The sequence below is a fragment of the Crinia signifera genome, chromosome 2 (genome assembly GCF_055691185.1).
Source record: "Crinia signifera chromosome 2, ASM5569118v1, whole genome shotgun sequence".
NCBI lineage: Eukaryota > Metazoa > Chordata > Amphibia > Anura > Myobatrachidae > Crinia > Crinia signifera.
Window position 1 is genome coordinate 6,874,975 of NC_139218.1, and position 19,751 is coordinate 6,894,725.

Genomic DNA, 19,751 nt, shown 5'->3' on the forward strand with positions numbered 1-19,751 from the left:
GCTTGTACATCACCTGTACTCTCCCCCTCCCCCCCCCCCCCCCCGCCCTGCGCACACCAATAACTGCTGTTACCTGTTCTGTGCTGGTTGTTTAATGTCTGTACATTTTTATTCTTTTGTAATAAAGTGTTTTATATAAAGTGAAGTTTTGTTCACATGAAAAACACCAAAGACTTTTTTGAATTTGTAAACTATGGGTTTTGTGATGTACTAAAGGGGGTAGATGGGACGCTCTGTCCCATCTACCCCCTTTAGTACATCACAAAACCCATAGTTTACAAATTCAAAATTCGCTCAGCAGATCACTAGAGAGGACAGTAATGTAATACTCTGCAGGATATATCACTTTGTGGAAAAAAAAAGGAGGGGGGTGGGGCACAAGGTGTCCTGTGAGGGCGCCTATAAATGGGTGACTTTGCTAGAGCAGCGGTTTCGTAAGTAAGGGTGTCAAGCCCAAACACAATAAATGGAAAGAAAGGAGGTGTGAAACCGCGCTTTTACCTATTAGTATGCAACAGCTAAAGGTAAAAATACATTTATTAAAAATACACTTATTAAAATATACCACATATATGAATAAATGGAAATGTGGTACTAATTGCTGATCAATAAAAGATGGAGCCGTGATAGTCACCCAGTTTTCTCAAAGGTGAGAGTCTCAGTGTCCGTTCCTATGAAGGCTTCCTGATGTGTCCCAATGAAGTGGGCCGATGGTGGACCTTAGGAGTGATGTAATTCTCGAGCCTAGGGAGCTCCTGTTGTTTTAGGGCTCAACCTGGTTTGTAGGTTGGTGTCCTGGTAAATTGCGGCTGCTGGGATAATTGTTGAGGGAAGCTGGTCCGGTCACAAAGAAAGGGCTGAATCTGGGTGACAATAGTGGGTGTCAGGGCTACAATACACCGACGCGTTTCGCTCTTAGAGCTTTTTCAAGGTGATGTGAAGTGTACCTGGTATCAGCATTTATATACCCCAAATATTAGGGGGAATAGATTGCACCTGTTGCATGTAGGTTACAATTAATCAGGAAAATCTAAAAATAAATAAAAAAGTATGAATTCCCCCTTTGTTACTGTTAGCATGGTATTACGCATTCCTTCTGAGTCCATACGAAAGAAAAAGCTATATTTATCAGCCTACAGTCGACTGAGCCAGTCATTATGAACAATATTTGCACCCGCTCTGAAGACACTGCGCACTAGAGATACATGAAAATGCCGTCTCCCGGAAACCGGAAGTACGGATAACGCCATTTTAACTAAGGGCACACAGAGCTGATGTGCAGCACTCTATACCCTGCCCAAGTGGAACGCATATGCGGCTCAGATACCGGATATGACGAAACCGGAAGTCCGGAAACGGACCATCAATATCTCAGAATAACAAACTATGTTTTTTAATGGTTTATACTGCTCGTTTTTTGATTAAAATATAAGTACAACGTACTGCTCTGTCTCCTATTTTAGAGTATATAAGCCGATTTCTAGTTTTTAGATTTTCCTGATTAATTGTAACCTACATGCAACAGGTGCAATCTATTCCCCCTAATATTTAGGGTATATAAATGCTGATACCAGGTACACTTCAAATCACCTTGAAAAAGCTCTAAGAGCGAAACGCGTCGGTGTATTGTAGCCCTGACACCCACTATTGTCACCCAGATTCAGCCCTTTCTTTGTGACCGGATCAGCTTTCCTCAACAATTATCCCAGCAGCCGCAATTTACCAGGACACCAACCTACAAACCAGGTTGAGCCCTAAAACAACAGGGGCTCCCTAGGTTGGAGAATTACATCACTCCTAAAGTCCACCATCGGCCCACTTCATTAAGATACATCAGGAAGCCTCCATAGGAACGGACACTGAGACTCTCACCTTTGAGAAAACTGGGTGACTATCACGGCTCCACATTATATTTATCAGCAATTAGTACCACATTTCCATTTATTCATATATGTGATATATTTTAATAAGTGTATTTCTAATAAATGTATTTTTACCTTTAACTATATCACTATGTACCTGTCGGGGTAGATGGGACAGAGCGATGTTCTGCAGATCACTAGAGAGGTCAGTGTTGTAATAATCTGCAGGATATATCACTGTACCTGTCAGGGGGTAGATGGGACAGAGCGATGTTCTGCAGATCACTAGAGAGGTCAGTGTTGTAATAATCTGCAGGATATATCATTATGTACCTGTCGGGGTAGATGGGACAGAGCGATGTTCTGCAGGTCACTAGAGAGGTCAGTGATGTAATAATCTGCAGGATATATCACTGTGTACCTGTCAGGGGGTAGATGGGACAGAGCGATGTTCTGCAGATCACTAGAGAGGTCAGTGTTGTAATAATCTGCAGGATATATCATTATGTACCTGTCGGGGTAGATGGGACAGAGCGATGTTCTGCAGGTCACTAGAGAGGTCAGTGATGTAATAATCTGCAGGATATATCACCATGTACCTGTCAGGGGGTAGGTGGGACAGAGTGATGTTCTGCAGGTAACTAGAGAGGACAGTAAGGTAATAATCTGCAGGATATATCCCTATGTACCTGTCAGGGGGTAGATGGGACAGAGCGATGTTCTGCAGGTCAGTAATGTAATAATCTGCAGGATATATCACCATGTACCTGTCAGGGGGTAGGTGGGACAGAGTGAGGTTCTGCAGGTAACTAGAGAGGACAGTAAGGTAATAATCTGCAGGATATATCCCTATGTACCTGTCAGGGGGTAGATGGTACAGAGCGATGTTCTGCAGATCATTAGAGAGGTCAGTGTTGTAATAATCTGCAGGATATATCTTTGTACCTGTCAGGGGGTATATGGGACAGAGCGATGTTCTGCAGGTCACTAGAGAGGTCAGTAATGTAATAATCTGCAGGATATATCACTATGTACCTGTCAGGGGGTAGATGGGACAGAGCGATGTTCTGCAGATCACTAGAGAGGTCAGTGTTGTAATAATCTGCAGGATATATCACTATGTACCTGTCAGGGGGTAGATGGGACAGAGCGATGTTCTGCAGGTCACTAGAAAGGTCAGTAATGTAATAATCTGCAGGATATATCACTATGTACCTGTCAGGGACCAAGCGATGTTCTGCAGGTCAGTAGACTGAATTATGAGGTTCCAGGCTGTGTCGGTCAGTAGACCTAGGTACGAGGTTCTGAGCTGTGGTGGTCAGTAGCGAGGTCAGTAGGCTGAGGTACAAGGTTCCAAGCTGTGATGGTCACTCAGTAGGTCAGAAAGCTGAGGTTTGAGGTTCCGGGCTGTGCCGGTCTGTAGGCTGAGGTTCCAGGCTGTGGCGGTCAGTAGACTGAGGTACAAGGTTCCGAGCTGTGACGGTCACTCAGTAGGTCAGAAAGCTGAGGTTCCGGGCTGTGCCGGTCTGTAGACTGAGGTACGAGGTTATGGGCTGTGTTGGTCACTAGGTAGTTCAGTAGACTGAGGTTCGAGGTTCCGGGCTGTGCCGGTCTGTAGACTGAGGTACGAAGTTATGGGCTGTGTCGGTCACTAGGTAGGTCAGTAGACTGAGGTACGAGGTTCCGGGCTGTGTCGGTCACTAGGTAGGTCAGTAGACTGAGGTACGAGGTTCCGGGCTGTGTCGGTCACTAGGTAGGTCAGTAGACTGAGGTACGAGGTTCCGGGCTGAGGCAGTGTATAGATGAATGAAGTACAGTAATTGCTCTGTAATGAGGTGAGGACAAGAGACATTAGTGATATACGGGGACGATATAATGGTTCCACAATGATTTAGGGCCTTTCCACTGGCAGATTATAATGTTCTGTGTCCGTTGTACACCCAGTGCAGGCGCACAGTGTGCCCGGGTATATAAATCTGCAGCCCTGGTGAGGAGCTGGCACAGTGATGCTGCTTGGCATGTGTTTCCCTGCTAATGTGGCTGCACTTGCACAGCATCTGGCAGAGATTGGTGCAGCAAGCCAGGCACTAGTACACTGCTGCCAGGCAATGAGGCATGCCCACAGGGGTGGCAGCTTATCAGGCACATACAGAAAAATCCTCATGCCCCTTCCCGGAAGACCCCACCACCACCAGTTCCCATTGGATGGCTGATTGGTGCATATGGTTTATATGGGGGATGTGTACAGTATGTGACCATATCTGTATAGTAGGCTCCAGCCCTGAGCATCTCTGTCATCTACCTCCCAATCCTTATAATATCATAAAAGATGGGGAAATGGTGAGGACTAGGATCCTCTCTCCCATTGGGAAGGGGCGGGGCATAGACTCCCAGCTACTCCCTGCACCAATCACAGGAAGGATAGCTGGATGCTGTTCTCTGCATACATTCTCTGAGAGCTATACGTCTCCTGCATACCCCACAGATGCGCCATGGTTGTATAACGCCTTCGCACATCCGGGCACTTTGTTTATTGGCTTAATTACCTGCCGCATATGATTTATAGACGTTACTGTGTCTATAACAAATGGAGACTTCCTTTATCATTGCGCTGGGGAGCAACAAGTATCCTATAACCTGACCTTGTGGTATGAATAGCACGAAAATAGTTCATATCATTTAATGCAGTAAAAAGCATAATATAACCAGAGTAATACAATATATATACCGGATAATAATTCCTATGTAATACAGCTGGTAAAGCTGCAGGAATAGGGTGGAATGACTCGGAGTATAATCATCAGATCCCTGCTAATTGCTGGGAAAGTAGCAGCGACAATTGGGACAGTATAGGAAAATGAGTCCGCGGCTCATAGTAAAGGGTCCGGAGAGGGGAAGAGCCCACCGTTAAGTTGCAAGTATAGTCAGCTGAGGGAGAAACAAGTGCATTTACAGAGGAGAAAGTCCTCACACAACTCTCAAAACTGAAAGTGGATAAATCAATGGGGCCAGATGGGATACATCCAAGGATACTAAAAGTGCTTAAAGGGGAGCTGGTAAAACCAATAACAGAATTATTCAACCAGTCACTAGCTACTGGAGTAATCCCAGAGGACTGGAAAACAACGAATGTAGTCCCACTGCACAAAAGTGGAAGCAAGGAAGAGGTAATCAACTATCGACCAGTGAGCCTTACATCAGTAGGGAAATTGATGGAAACACTCTTGGAAACACTCTTAAAACAAAGAGATTTACTGGGGGAAGATCATGTCAAACAAATCTTATTGATTTTTTTTTTAAGTGGGTAAATAAAGTAATAGATCAAGGTGGGGCTGTAGATGTAGCTTATCTAGACTTTATGGCTTTTGACACTGTTGGATAAGAGCGTGGTTGCAGGACAGAGAGGTCTAGGAAACGGAGTACAGTCAAAGGAGGGAAAGGTTACAAGTGGAGTACCCCAGGGATCTGTACTTGGACCAGTGCTCTTTAATATCTTTATTGGTGATATTGCAAATGGAATTGAGGGTAAAATGTGCCTTTTTGCAGATGCCACAAAGGTATGCAACAGGGTAGACACACCAGGAGGGATAAAACAAATGATTGATCTAGGTAGATTAGAGGAATGGTCAAGAGAATGGCAACTACAGTTTAATGCCAAAAAATGCAAAATCATGCACTTAGGTCTCAGAAATCCAGGAAGATTCAAGGGAAATGTGAGGAAGAATTACCTCACAGAAAGAGTAGTAGATAAGTGGAATAGCCTACAATCAGAGGTGGTAGACGCAAATACAGTAGTACAATGTAAACATGCTTGGGATAGGTATAGTGATATCCTTACAAAAAAAATAAGGATCAAATATGGTTTGAGGTAACATGTTTAAAAAAGGGGCAGACTAGATGGGCCAAGTGGTTCTTATCTGCCGTCACATTCTATGTTTCTTGCCATAGTGCATCCTGATGCCATCTTACCCAGATGAACGACACATTTGGCTGTCCACATGATATGATGTGATCCATCGGACCAGGCCACCTTATTCCATTGCTCCATGGGCCACTTCTGATGCTCATGTGCCCAATTTAGGTGATATTTTAGTGTTGTACAGTGGTCAGCATGGGCAGGGCACTACATCTGGGGCTACACAGCACCATACACACCAAGCTGACCTGACACCTGTCTATCATAGCCAACATTAAGGGTTCCTGAAACCTGTGCTTCTGTGGGACAGGACCAGGCGGGTACGTCTTCCCTCCCCACATGCATCAATGAACCTTGGGCGCCCAGGACCCTGGCACCGGTTGTTCTTTCTTCGTAGGTACTGAACCCTGCATACCGGAAACACCTCAACAGACCAACCGTTTTGGAGATGATTATCAGAATTGGACCAAACATCACACCCAGCACTGGGGCCAGGATAGAGAGCCTCCTTCTCCCTCTCGGTGCCACGGTGCTCTTGGTAAATCTCTGGATCTTCAAATCTAGCAGCCTAAATGCTGGGCTTCAGTGGTTTCTCCTATTTCTCTGGAGCATTCTTTGATCTTCACGATGAAGCTCTTGTTAGTAAATCCGCTGAGGAAATGACCTTAGAAAGGTGTACGTATATTTATGTATCGAGTAGAAGACTTTCATTAACTCCTATCAATTATAGGACTTTAGGTGTTGGTTAGACGGGGGGTGGTGTGTGTGTGTGGGGGACACTACGTTTATAATGACTTATTGATCGATTTTAATTTGTAATTGATTAAAGAAAAAGCTGTGGAGGTTTTTTTTTTTTACATTAGAGCAATCTGTGTTAATTAGAAGTAAGAATGACTGAATAAATCCATTTTAATTCCATGATGTGAGGAATCGCCGGAGGGGGAATGGTTGGCCCGACCGCCGTTACCGCCACCGGAGATGTACTGTCAGATTACAGAGTAAGTGATGGTGATAGGAGATAGAGGGTTCTTCTCTCTCCAGGAAACCGCCAGGCGTTCTCTAATCTATCCCCATGAATAATTAACGAGCGGGAAGCAGGTGACGCATTGTGACATAGGCCTGTGCCAGTGCAGCCTGGGAAATCTTCAATACATGCCGTGTAATGAGGAGATATCTGTAACACGCATCCTGGGGACACGGTAACCATGTCATGTCTTCTGTGGGCCGGGTGCCGCTCGCTACAGGCGGGTTATTCTGGGCCCGGTGGTCCCTTCGCCCTCTCTCCGTGTGACGCGGCGGCTGCGTCACTTCTCAGCTATTCATAGACCCTGCCTGAATAATTGATCATTTGGATAAAATGCCACCGAGTTTCCCCTCGTCCTAATGAGTCTAATTTAAAGTGCACCGAGCAGGATGTGGGCGACTTTCTGTGAGTGATCTTCCAGGCGGGCGATTATTACCGGTGTCGTTTAGCCCTGGCGAATATTCTGCTGCCCCGTGTATATGCTAGAACGAGGCGGACGCAGTTGCGCCTGTGATGTCATCATTGACGGTAGCGTGCGTCTGAATGAGGCAGGCAGCAGCAATGTGCTGGGATAGGCTCCTGCACCATCATGGGGGTCTGTGTTCCATGCATTGTTGCCATGAGATAAGAAATGTTTGGGGCCTTATTTCTGCTAATGATAAATAGCGCCCTAACGTCAGAGGTTTGGAGGAATATAAGTAGAGCTTTAGAGGGGCGAGCGGTCCCCCCAAGTGGGACGTTCCTGTTCTCTCCTTTATACTATTATACTCCTGGCCACAGCGGATTCGGAGTTGATGAGGCCTATTTGCGGCATTCTCTAATCTTAATGATGAAGAATAGCATGGTTCTGTGGGAGGGGCATCGACACTGACCCCCCTGGTGCATATAGATGCGGTAACACCGGCACTGACCCCCTTGGTGCATACAAAAGCGGTAACTCCAGCACTGACCCCCCTGGTGCATATAGAAGCTGTAACACCAGCACTGACCCCCCTGGTGCATATAGATGCGGTAACACCGGCACTGACCCCCCTGGTGCATATAGATGCGGTAACACCGGCACTGACCCCCCTGGTGCATATAGATGCGGTAACACCGGCACTGACCCCCCTGGTGCATATAGATGCGGTAACACCGGCACTGATCCCGCTGGTGCATATAGATGCGGTAACACCGGCACTGACCCCCCTGGTGCATATAGATGCGGTAACACCGGCACTGACCCCCCTGGTGCACATAGATGCGGTAACACCGGCACTAACCCCACTGGTGCATATAGATGCGGTAACACCGGCACTGACCCCCCTGGTGCATATAGATGCGGTTACACCGGCACTAACCCCCTGGTGCATATAGATGCGGTAACACCGGCACTGCCCCCCCTGGTGCATATAGATGCGGTAACACCAGCACTGACCCCCTGGTGCATATAGATTCGGTAACACCGGCACTGACCCCCCTGGTGCATATAGATGCGGTAACACCAACACTGACCCCCCTGGTGCATATAGATGCGGTAACACCGGCACTGACCCCCCTGGTGCATATAGATGCGGTAACACCGGCACTGACCCCCCTGGTGCATATAGATGCGGTAACACCAGCACTGACCCCCCTGGTGCATATAGATGCGTTAACACCGGCACTGACCCCCCTGGTGCATATAGATGCGGTAACACCGGCACTGACCCCCCTGGTGCATATAGATGCGGTAACACCGGCACTGACCCCCCTGGTGCATATAGATGCGGTAACACCAGCACTGACCCCCTGGTGCATATAGATTCGGTAACACCGGCACTGACCCCCCTGGTGCATATAGATGCGGTAACACCGGCACTGACCACCCTGGTGCATATAGATGCGGTAACACCAACACTGACCCCCCTGGTGCATATAGATGCGGTAACACCGGCACTGACCCCCCTGGTGCATATAGATGCGGTAACACCGGCACTGACCCCCCTGGTGCATATAGATGCGGTAACACCGGCACTGACCCCCCTGGTGCATATAGATGCGTTAACACCGGCACTGACCCCCCTGGTGCATATAGATGCGGTAACACCAACACTGACCCCCCTGGTGCATATAGATGCGGTAACACCGGCACTGACCCCCCCTGGTGCATATAGATGCGGTAACACCGGCACTGACCCCCCTGGTGCATATAGATGCGGTAACACCAGCACTGACCCCCCTGGTGCATATAGATGCGGTAACACCGGCACTGACCCCCCTGGTGCTTATAGATGCGGTAACACCGGCACTGACCCCCCTGGTGCATATAGATGCGGTAACACCGGCACTGACCCCCCTGGTGCATATAGATGCGGTAACACCGGCACTGACCCCCCTGGTGCATATAGATGCGGTAACACCAGCACTGACCCCCCTGGTGCATATAGATGCGGTAACACCGGCACTGACCCCCCTGGTGCTTATAGATGCGGTAACACCGGCACTGACCCCCCTGGTGCATATAGATGCGGTAACACCGGCACTGACCCCCCCTGGTGCATATAGATGCGGTAACTCCAGCACTGACCCCCCCGGTGCATATAGATGCGGTAACACGGCACTGACCCCCCTGGTGCATATAGATGCAGTAACACCGGCACTGACCCCCCTGGTGCATATAGATGCGGTAACACGGCACTGACCCCCCTGGTGCATATAGATGCGATAACACCGGCACTGACCCCCCTGGTGCATATAGATGCGGTAACACCGGCACTGACCCCCCTGGTGCATATAGATGCGGTAACACCGGCACTGACCCCCCTGGTGCATATAGATGCGGTAACTCCAGCACTGACCCCCCGGTGCATATAGATGCGGTAACTCCAGTACTGACCCCCCCGGTGCATATAGATGCTGTAACACCGGCACTGACCCCCCCCCTGGTGCATATAGATGCGGTCACACCGGCACTGACCCCCCTGGTGCATATAGAAGCTGTAACACCGGCACTGACCCCCCTGGTGCATATAGATGCGGTAACACCGGCACTGACCCCCCTGGTGCATATAGATGCGGTAACACCGGCACTGACCCCCCTGGTGCATATAGATGCGGTAACACCAGCACTGATCCCTCTGGTGCATATAGATGCGGTAACACCGGCACTGACCCCCCTGGTGCATATAGATGCGGTAACACCGGCACTGACCCCCCCCCCCTGGTGCATATAGATGCCGTAACACCGGCACTGACCCCCCTGGTGCATATAGATGCCGTAACACCGGCACTGACCCCCCTTGGTGCATATAGATGCGGTAACTCCAGCACTGACCCCCCTGGTGCATATAGATGCGGTAACAAAAGCACTGACCCCCCCGGTGCATATAGATGCGGTAACACCGGCACTGACCCCCCTGGTGCATATACAACCGGTAACACCAGCAATTAGGGCAGATCTGTCCGATGTGCCGGCTCTGTGTGAGTCTGGATGAGGGATGGAGATCTCGCGGCAGAGAGACGGATGCTATGGGACAGCTGCCATCATCGCAGCCTGTTCCGGGGGCTGACGCTCAGGTGCCAGAGAGTCTTCTGATTAGTGACAGCTGCCGACCGACTCCACAATTCTTCCGCAGGATGACGAGCCCTATTTGCATGCAATGAATGTGAATAATAACATGTAAAATAGCAATTTATACAGCGCGTTCCCTGGGAAATGGTGTCATCTGCAATGCGGGTGGTGGGGGCCACATGCTATTCCTGGTGGGGGCCACATGCTATTGGTGGGATATCGTGTTGTTCACGTGGCGCAGGTCAGCGGACACATGTCCCTTATTTACAGCCAGTGTCAGAACAGGACTCGGTGTTATTGATGTGCAGAACTGTCCAGCATGGGAATGACGTCTTCTATACCCAGGAATAGTGCAGAACACTCCGTCATATATGGCAGCCGGCACATTATAACCCCAGAGATGCCAAAGAATTTGCTCAAAATAAAATGTGCATTTAAAAAACAAATCTGTATAATTTAACAAAAGCTCAATCAGATAAATTTGGGGGGAAAGTAAGACTGCTCAGTGTGGTCCGTATTCGCTACCACGCCGATTGTTGGGGTATGTGGATGCGCGAATATGCACATGTACAAACCCACAGAGTCCAGTCCCCTTTAAGCCCCTGGGCCCCATACCAATGGCACCCCTTGCACCCTCTAGAATTACACCCTGCCATTATTTGATAGGCAGCATCACCTTATCCGTAACCCCCAACATTTTAATCTTGGGGATCGGCACAATCGGGTGGCGAAGACGCGCGCATCCGGAGAGGAGGAGTGGTCTCTGTTGAAGGTTGTGTGACCTGAGATGATGCGCCACAAGCCACGCCCCATTTATCATCACTATGGTGTCATGGCCAGCGCTGTGTAAGCGGCTGGCCATGCCCCCAGCTTCAGTTTCACTAAACAGACGCTGTGCACATGGGAATGGAACTCATGACCTCAGTGCTGTGGTCTACTGCCTCTACTGGACATCTCTGGCATAGCGATGAGTGGATCCTGTTCCTGGAAAGAAGTGACTCAGGATAATTCATTACTTGCAATGCCTCTAGTAAGGTTCAGTAATGAAGTGGTCTCCTCATCTGGGGAGGGGGCGCCTGGCATCTGGCATCAGTCTCCTCCCTCTGTTTCTGCTGCTCTGTTCCTCATTCAGAGGACAATCGGATTACACACTCGTTAGCCTCTATTATGATCCAATTATAGGAGGTATAAACGGTGAGCTCGGGAAGCGAGAGATATGAGTACATCCTACCATCCTCGCAGATCCGTGACCCGGGAACGCTGGCCAGACAGTGTGTGCTCTCAGATGCTGTGACATCAGAGTCTTGCAAGACCCGTCCCATCTGTCCATGGGCGTGAAAGGCTTCAGCAAAACAAAACTACCCGGCCTGTCTATATATATAACACAAGTAAAGTCACCAATAAACACCCACTGCTAACAGTCATATTTATTAAAGATCCTGAAACAGGCAGATGTTGCCCATGGCTACCAATCACATTCTATACAATTGCCTAAATAAATGGGGAAATATAAAAACAAAAAAAAATCCTCTGTGACATGAATTATGTAAGAACACAAAGGCAGAATGTTATTAAATGTAATTTAACATGACAAAAAAGGTCACAATGCCGAATCAAAAATGGTGATGCATTAACATAGTGCACAGAAATATAAATGTAAAAGTTTGTTTAAAATAACCCTGGAAACGGATAAATGTGCCTGAGAAGGAGGAGGAGGAGGCACCAATCCTGGTGTTTGTCTACAATAAGTCATTTGCGGAATTGTAAACCTAGTTCGCTCTTGCGCAAACCTCATCCCTTCGTATAACATCACAGAACTGCGTTTGTCCGTTGTTATTGCCCCTTGTCCAAGAACGGCTCCAGTAATCGGTTCTAACAATATTTCAGAAGTGTCCTGTGGCATGCAGCAGCAGCCATATGCTATTACTGTACTTCCTGGCACGCAGCAGCAGCCATATGTTATTACTCCCCGAAGCATGGTGTGATCTTTGCACACGCGTGCCACACACATGCATTTATTGGTCATGCAACAAAATAAAAAGTTGTCTATGTTACACCATTTCATACATGCCTGTACCAATGTGTGCAAATGTGTTCCACAAACCGAAATGTCTGACTACATGCTGCGATAATTATTGCTCCAAATCGCCAAGTGGCAAGCTGGAACGATGATGGCGAATGATTACTCCATTAGCAAAACAATGGAGTGGCATGTTGGTGTGGGTGGGTTAGGGGGTAGGGTGTGGCGTGTTGGTGTGGGAGACAGTGTTAGAGGTAACAGCTGCCAGGCTGGTGATGTGAGTGTGTAAGGGGATAGGGGGTGACATTTTGGTGTGGGTTAGGACATAGGGGTGGCATGTTTGTGTGGGTGGGTTAGGGGGTGGGGGTCATTTTGGTACAGATGTATTATGGGGTAGAGGTGGCATGTTGGTGTGGATGGGTTAGGGGTGGGGGAGTCATTTTGGTACATGTATTATGGGGTAGGGGTGGCATGTTGGTGTGGATGGGTTAGGGGTGGGGGAGTCATTTTGGTACATGTATTATGGGGTAGGGGTGGCATGTTGGTGTGGATGGGTTAGGGGTGGGGGGGTCATTTTGGTACATGTATTATGGGGTAGGGGTGGCATGTTGGTGTGGATGGGTTAGGGGTGGGTTGGTCATTTTGGTACATGTATTATGGGGTAGGGGTGGCATGTTGGTGTGGATGGGTTAGGGGGTATGGTTCCAGAGCCGGCCCTAGCCTAAATGACGCCCTAGGCAAGATTTTGGCTGGTGCCCCCTAGCACCACCACTAGTTCCGCCTCTGACCCTGCTCCCCTTTCCCAGCACCATCAACCCTCATCATAGCAGTCATCATTTTGGTGCTCCTACCCGCAATATTTTAAATAGAAACAGTGCACACATTTGGTGCGCAGCCCAAACAGGGGTGTGTTCTTGCTGGAAAGGGGCATGGCCACCCAATAGTTCCCCCAATTCAAATTATGCCACAAAGTAGTGCAACTTTATTCACATTATATCATGCGATGGTGTCCCTTATTCACGTTACATCACACAGTAGTACCACTTTACCTTATGTACATTACTCCTCACATTATTCACATTATACCCTTAGAAAAAAATCCTGAGAAAATATTGTCGCACATTATTAATGCCCTTATACACATGACACACATAATGCCCCTTACACATATGTTGCACATTATTAATGCCCTTATACACATGACACACATAATGCCTGTTACACATATGTTGCACATTATGAATGCCCTTATACACATGACACACATAATGCCCCTTACACATATGTTGCACATTATTAATGCCCTTATACCCATGACACACATAATGCCCCTTACACATATGTTGCACATTATTAATGCCCTTATACCCATGACACACATAATGCCCCTTACACATATGTTGCACATTATTAATGCCCTTCATACACATAATGACACACATAATGCCCCTTACACATATGTTGCACATAATTAATGCCCTTATACACATGACACACATAATGCACATTACACATATGTTGCACATTATTAATGCCCTTATACACATGACACACATAGTGCCTGTGACACATATGTTGCACATTATTAATGCCCTTATACACATGACACACATAATGCCCATTACACATATGTCGCACATTATTGCACAACCAACCCAGCTGCAGACAGCACTCGCACAGCCGCTAACACTGTGACCTCTGCCTCTGCTTGGATACAGATGTTTCCTCATACATCTTGCTAACGTTTGGTGCCTTTTTTGCTGAAAATTCGTCTAATTTGCATTGTTAGGACCATCACACACAAGGAGCTTGTAATGATTAAAATGATATGCGGCATGCCTATATTCTGTGTGCGACTGTGGCTGTACCTGCATACGGAATGCTATGTTACAGTGATTTCCATGAATACACTATTTCATATGCAGATACAGCCTCACTCACACACAGAATATAGGCATGATGCATAGCATTTTAATCAGCAGAAGCTGCTGATGCCCGTAGGCATTTGCCTAGTTTGCCTATGCCTAAGGCCGGCTCTGGATGGTTCCACGCGTGTCGCTCATGGAGCGATGTGTAGAGGAAATGTCACCTTCCGGCATGAACATTGGGTTACGCTAATCACTTCCATGAGGAGAACCCCGGAACTGTATCTCTCTCCTGTGCATAATGCACTAAGTGTTGCGGCAGCCAGGCGCCGGCTGATAGTCACACTCAGCCCTGATTGGCTGACACATGGATACATGTTTATAGGATGCTGCGTCTACCACCGTCGCCTAGGATATCTTACTGCCAATTAATAAGGAAGGTGACATGCTAATTAGCTAATTGTCCCAGATACAGGTTACACAATGGGAAGAATCCGGCGAGCTGTGAGCGGCGGTTCCCAGGGGAGCGGAGGCTCCAGCTTTGTGCGATTGGGAAGGTCAGACTGCAGCGGCGGCCTCCTGGGAGCGGCGATTACAGACGGATTATGGAGGCGGCTTCGCAGGAATGTGAACCTGTTACTTCCCCGATAGAATATTCAGGAGACATAAATATGTCACATACACAGTATACCGTACGTGGCAGCCGCCGCCGCCTCCGGGGACAACCATTTATCTCCGGCAAATACCGACGGAGATTTACTAGCGATCTGTGGAGGTGATTCAGATGGGTTTGCAAAAGCAAACTCCTTTAATGGACAAAACCGTGCTGCACTGCAGGTGGGGTAGATGTAACAGGTGGAGAGAGTTACATTTGGGCAGGGTGTGTTCAAACTGAAATTTAAATTGCAGCGTAAGAACAAAGAGGCCAGTATTTACTCTGCACAGAAACAAAATAACCCAGCCAAATATAACTCTCTCTGCACATGTTACATCTGCCCCACCTGCAGTGCACATGGTTTTGTCCATAAAAAGAAGTACTCTGCTTTTGCAAACCAACTTGAATTAGACCCTGTGTGTAGTGAGGATTCCTCTGCGCGTCCACGGCTCGGCTCCACCCACTGCGCTGTCGCTGCCATCTTGGAGCAGAGATCTGTAGGGCCTATTATTTATTGAGCCCTTTTACCTAAAATTCATGCGTCTGTATTGTACAATATAGATACCAGGGCTATTTAGGAATAGGCGAATGAATTGTTCTCAGAGGGACGGTGCTCTGTTCCCATTTAATAGTGATGTTTGGTCCACTGTGTTGGAAGCATTGTGGTCCCTAGCCCACATTGTCTAGCCCCGGCAAACGCACCCATCGGTGCTGATAATCACAGTCACATTCTGTCTGAGAGACCTGCCCCTTACCTTAGAGAGGCGGGGCTGACCTTGTATGTGCCGCACTGATAGCGGAGTCCTGCCACCTATCAGCACTGATGATCACAGTCACATGCTGCCTCTAATTACCAGACAGCTGCACATTGGGCCCTTATTCTGGTTGCTTGCACGGGGGATGATGATGACGCTGTGTGCATTTCTGCAGGGTATGTGCACCCATGGCGAACAGGCTGTTTAGCGGTTGCACGCACCCAGGACAGCGGGCAGTCGGGTGGCAGGCGGCCCATTAGCATATGGAGTCAGTGCGGGGATGCGGGCAGCTGACATCACCCGATCGCCCACCCATTTCCTTCCCAGTGTGCATGGTCACTTATATGCGTGCTCCTTCCACATCTTTTGATGGTCAGCGACCGTTGAAGGATGTGGGAGGTTCCCTTTGCCAGGCGAATGGATGTTACTGCGTAACATCAATTTACAAACCCCTAAGAGCAAGTCGCCCTTGCGAATGGGTGGCACCAGCCATCCAGCGGGTCTCCCACCCTCTCTTTACCCAGCCAACCATTCGCAAGGCTGGGTTTGGTGGACTCGCCAGGCCTGATTCACTGCTGGTGTAACTGGTGCTGTCAGAGTATGTCTGACCGAGAGCCAACCTGAGGAAAGCCAAGGGGTGGGGGGCCAGTGACCGATAGATCAGGGGCCACGATGTTCCTGCCTCCACCCAGGTACATGCCCCCTGTTCTCTGCACCATACAGGTAATTGTTCTGATCCCCGTTACCCACTGTCTCTTCCTGTCACCCACTGTCTCACGTAAGTACCCATTGCCTCCCCTGTCACTCTCTGCCTCCCCCTATCATCTCTGCCTCCCCTTCTCACCCACTGCCCCCTGTCACTCTCTGCCTCCCCTGTCACTCTCTGCCTCCCCCTATCATCTCTGCCTCCCCTTCTCACCCACTGCCCCCTGTCACTCTCTGCCTCCCCCTGTCACCCTCTGCCTCCCCCTATCATCTCTGCCTCTCCTTCTCACCCACTGCCCCCTGTCACTCTCTGCCTCCCCCTGTCACCCTCTGCCTCCCCCTATCATTTCTGCCTCCCCTTCTCACCCACTGCCCCCTGTCACTCTCTGCCTCCCCCTGTCACCCTCTGCCTCTAAGTGCCATTGTCACCCTGTGCCTCTCTATGTCATACCGTGTCTCCCCTGCTTTACTCTGTCACCCTCTGATGTGTGACGTATTTTAAACTTGGGATGGGGCAGAGGAGGGGGCCCCAATTATATTTTTACACCTGGGCCTGTTTTACCATTGGACCCACAGCAACACGTCCCAATTCTTCTTGAGACTCACTTCTCAGTAGCAGTTGTTGAACCATAGTAGAGCCCTAGGTGATATTATGCCCCATAGCAGTGCCCTATGTGATATTATGCCCCATAGCAGTGCCCTATTTAATATTATGTCATATTGTATAGCTGCCAGTACACATTATACAACACTATGCCCCCAGCTCACATTATAACATAGTGGTGGTCATTCAGCGTAGCCCTCCGGCCATTTTATGGGATGCAGCAGATGCGTGTGATGTCGTGCAGCCAACCCCCCCCCCCCCCCAATACACTACTGCAGATTCAGGGCTCATGCATGTGCGGAGGTTCACAAGTGCAGAGAGGTAGGAGGGCCGTGCTTGCAGGCAGAGATATCCATTGCGGCATACACTGAGACATGTGTGACACACAACACACATGTAGATGTACTACATCCTGAGCGTAGACTGCACCCGATCCGCCCGGTACGCGCTGTACGGGGAATCCTGCGCAGGTAAGTATTTCTCCAGCATTATTACTACAGTATACATGGTATTTAGTGAAGGGATGATTCCAGCAGCAGAGACATGCACATATACCCATCTGCTCTGCAGCCAGCATTGGCACAATGCGATGCCAGGGTCAGGTACCCGTCTGGAACCGATCTGTCTGCAGAACTGCTATCCACATCAGCTTATCTTGTAATTGTTTAGTAATTAGTTCCTCTCCGCTGGGCATGGCACTGCCAGCCACCCTGTGCCCTGGTACAGTACAGTGAGCTTAGGAAATGGGTGCAGAAGAGGCTGGCAGGGCGAGGTTCTAAGTGCCCGCAGTGCCAGGAATAATTATCCACAGTACACACACACGTTGTGCCCACATAGACACGCACGTTGTGCCCGCACAGACACACACACATGTTGTACCAGCACACACACATTGTACCCACACATACCCACGTTGTACCTGCACACATGTTGTACCCTCACACAGACACACGTTGTACACGCACACACACACACACACATTGTGCCCACACAGACACACATACATGTTGTGACCACACAAACACACACACATTGTACCTGCACACACACACACATTGCACAGAGAGCACCAAGCCGCAGTGTACTGTAATCAGGGCACAGAGAGCGCCAGGCTGTGGTGTACTGTAATCAGGGCACAGACAATGCCAGGCCTCAGTGTACTGTAATCAGGGCACAGACAGCGCCAGGCCGCAGAGTACTGTAATCAGGGCACAGAGAGTGCCAGGCCGTGGTGTACTGTAATCAGGGCACAGAGAGCGCCAGGCCATGGTGTACTGTAATCAGGGCACAGACAGCACCAGGCCACAGTGTACTATAAACAGGGCACAGAGAGCGCCAGGCCGCAGTGTACTGTGATCAGGGCACAGAAAGCGCCAGGCCACGGTGTACTGTAATCAGGGCACAGAGAGCACCAGGCCACAGTGTACTATAATCAGGGCACAGAGTGCCAGGCCACAGTGTACCATAATCAGGGCACAGACAGCGCCAGGCCGCGGTGTACTGTAATCAGGGCACAGAGAGCGCCAGGCCGCAGTGTACTGTAATCAGGGCACAGAGAGCCAGGCCGCAGTGTACTGTAATCAGGGCACAGAGAGCGCCAGTCCGCAGTGTACTTTAATCAGGACACAGAGAGCGCCAGTCCTCAGTGTACTGTAATCAGGGCACAGAAAGCGCCAGGCCACGGTGTACTGTAATCAGGGCACAGAGAGCGCCAGGCCTCACAGTACTGTAATCAGGGCACAGAGAGCGCCAGGCCGCAGTGTACTGTAATCAGGGCACAGAGAGCGCCAGTCCGCAGTGTACTTTAATCAGGACACAGAGAGCGCCAGTCCTCAGTGTACTGTAATCAGGGCACAGAAAGCGCCAGGCCACGGTGTACTGTAATCAGGGCACAGAGAGCGCCAGGCCTCACAGTACTGTAATCAGGGCACAGAGAGCGCCAGGCCGCAGTGTACTGTAATCAGGGCACAGAGAGCGCCAGGCCGCAGTGTACTGTAATCAGGGCACAGAGAGCGCCAGTCCTCAGTGTACTGTAATCAGGGCACAGAGAGCGCCAGTCCGCAGTGTACTGTAATCAGGGCACAGAGAGCGCCAGGCCACGGTGTACTGTAATCAGGGCACAGAGAGCGCCAGGCTATGGTGTACTGTAATCAGGGCACAGAGAGCGCCAGGCCGTGGTGTACTGTAATCAGGGCACAGAGAGTGCCAGGCCACAGTGTACTGTAATCAGGGCACAGAGAGCGCCAGTCCGCAGTGTACTGTAATCAGGGCACAGAGAGCGCCAGGCCACGGTGTACTATAATCAGGGCACAGAGAGCGCCAGGCCGCAATGTACTGTAATCAGGGCACAGAGAGCGCCAGGCTGCGGTGTACTATAATCAGGGCACAGAGAGCGCCAGGCCACAGTGTACTGTAATCAGGGCACAGAGAGCGCCAGTCCGCAGTGTACTGTAATCAGGGCACAGAGAGCGCCAGGCCACGGTGTACTGTAATCAGGGCACAGAGAGTGCCAGGCTGCGGTGTACTATAATCAGGGCACAGAGAGTGCCAGGCCGTGGTGTACTGTAATCAGGGCACAGAGAGCGCCAGGCCGCGGTGTACTGTAATCAGGGCACAGAGAGTGCCAGGCTGCGGTGTACTATAATCAGGGCACAGAGAGCGCCAGGCCACAGTGTACTGTAATCAGGGCACAGAGAGCGCCAGTCCGCAGTGTACTGTAATCAGGGCACAGAGAGCGCCAGGCCACGGTGTACTATAATCAGGGCACAGAGAGCGCCAGGCCGCAATGTACTGTAATCAGGGCACAGAGAGCG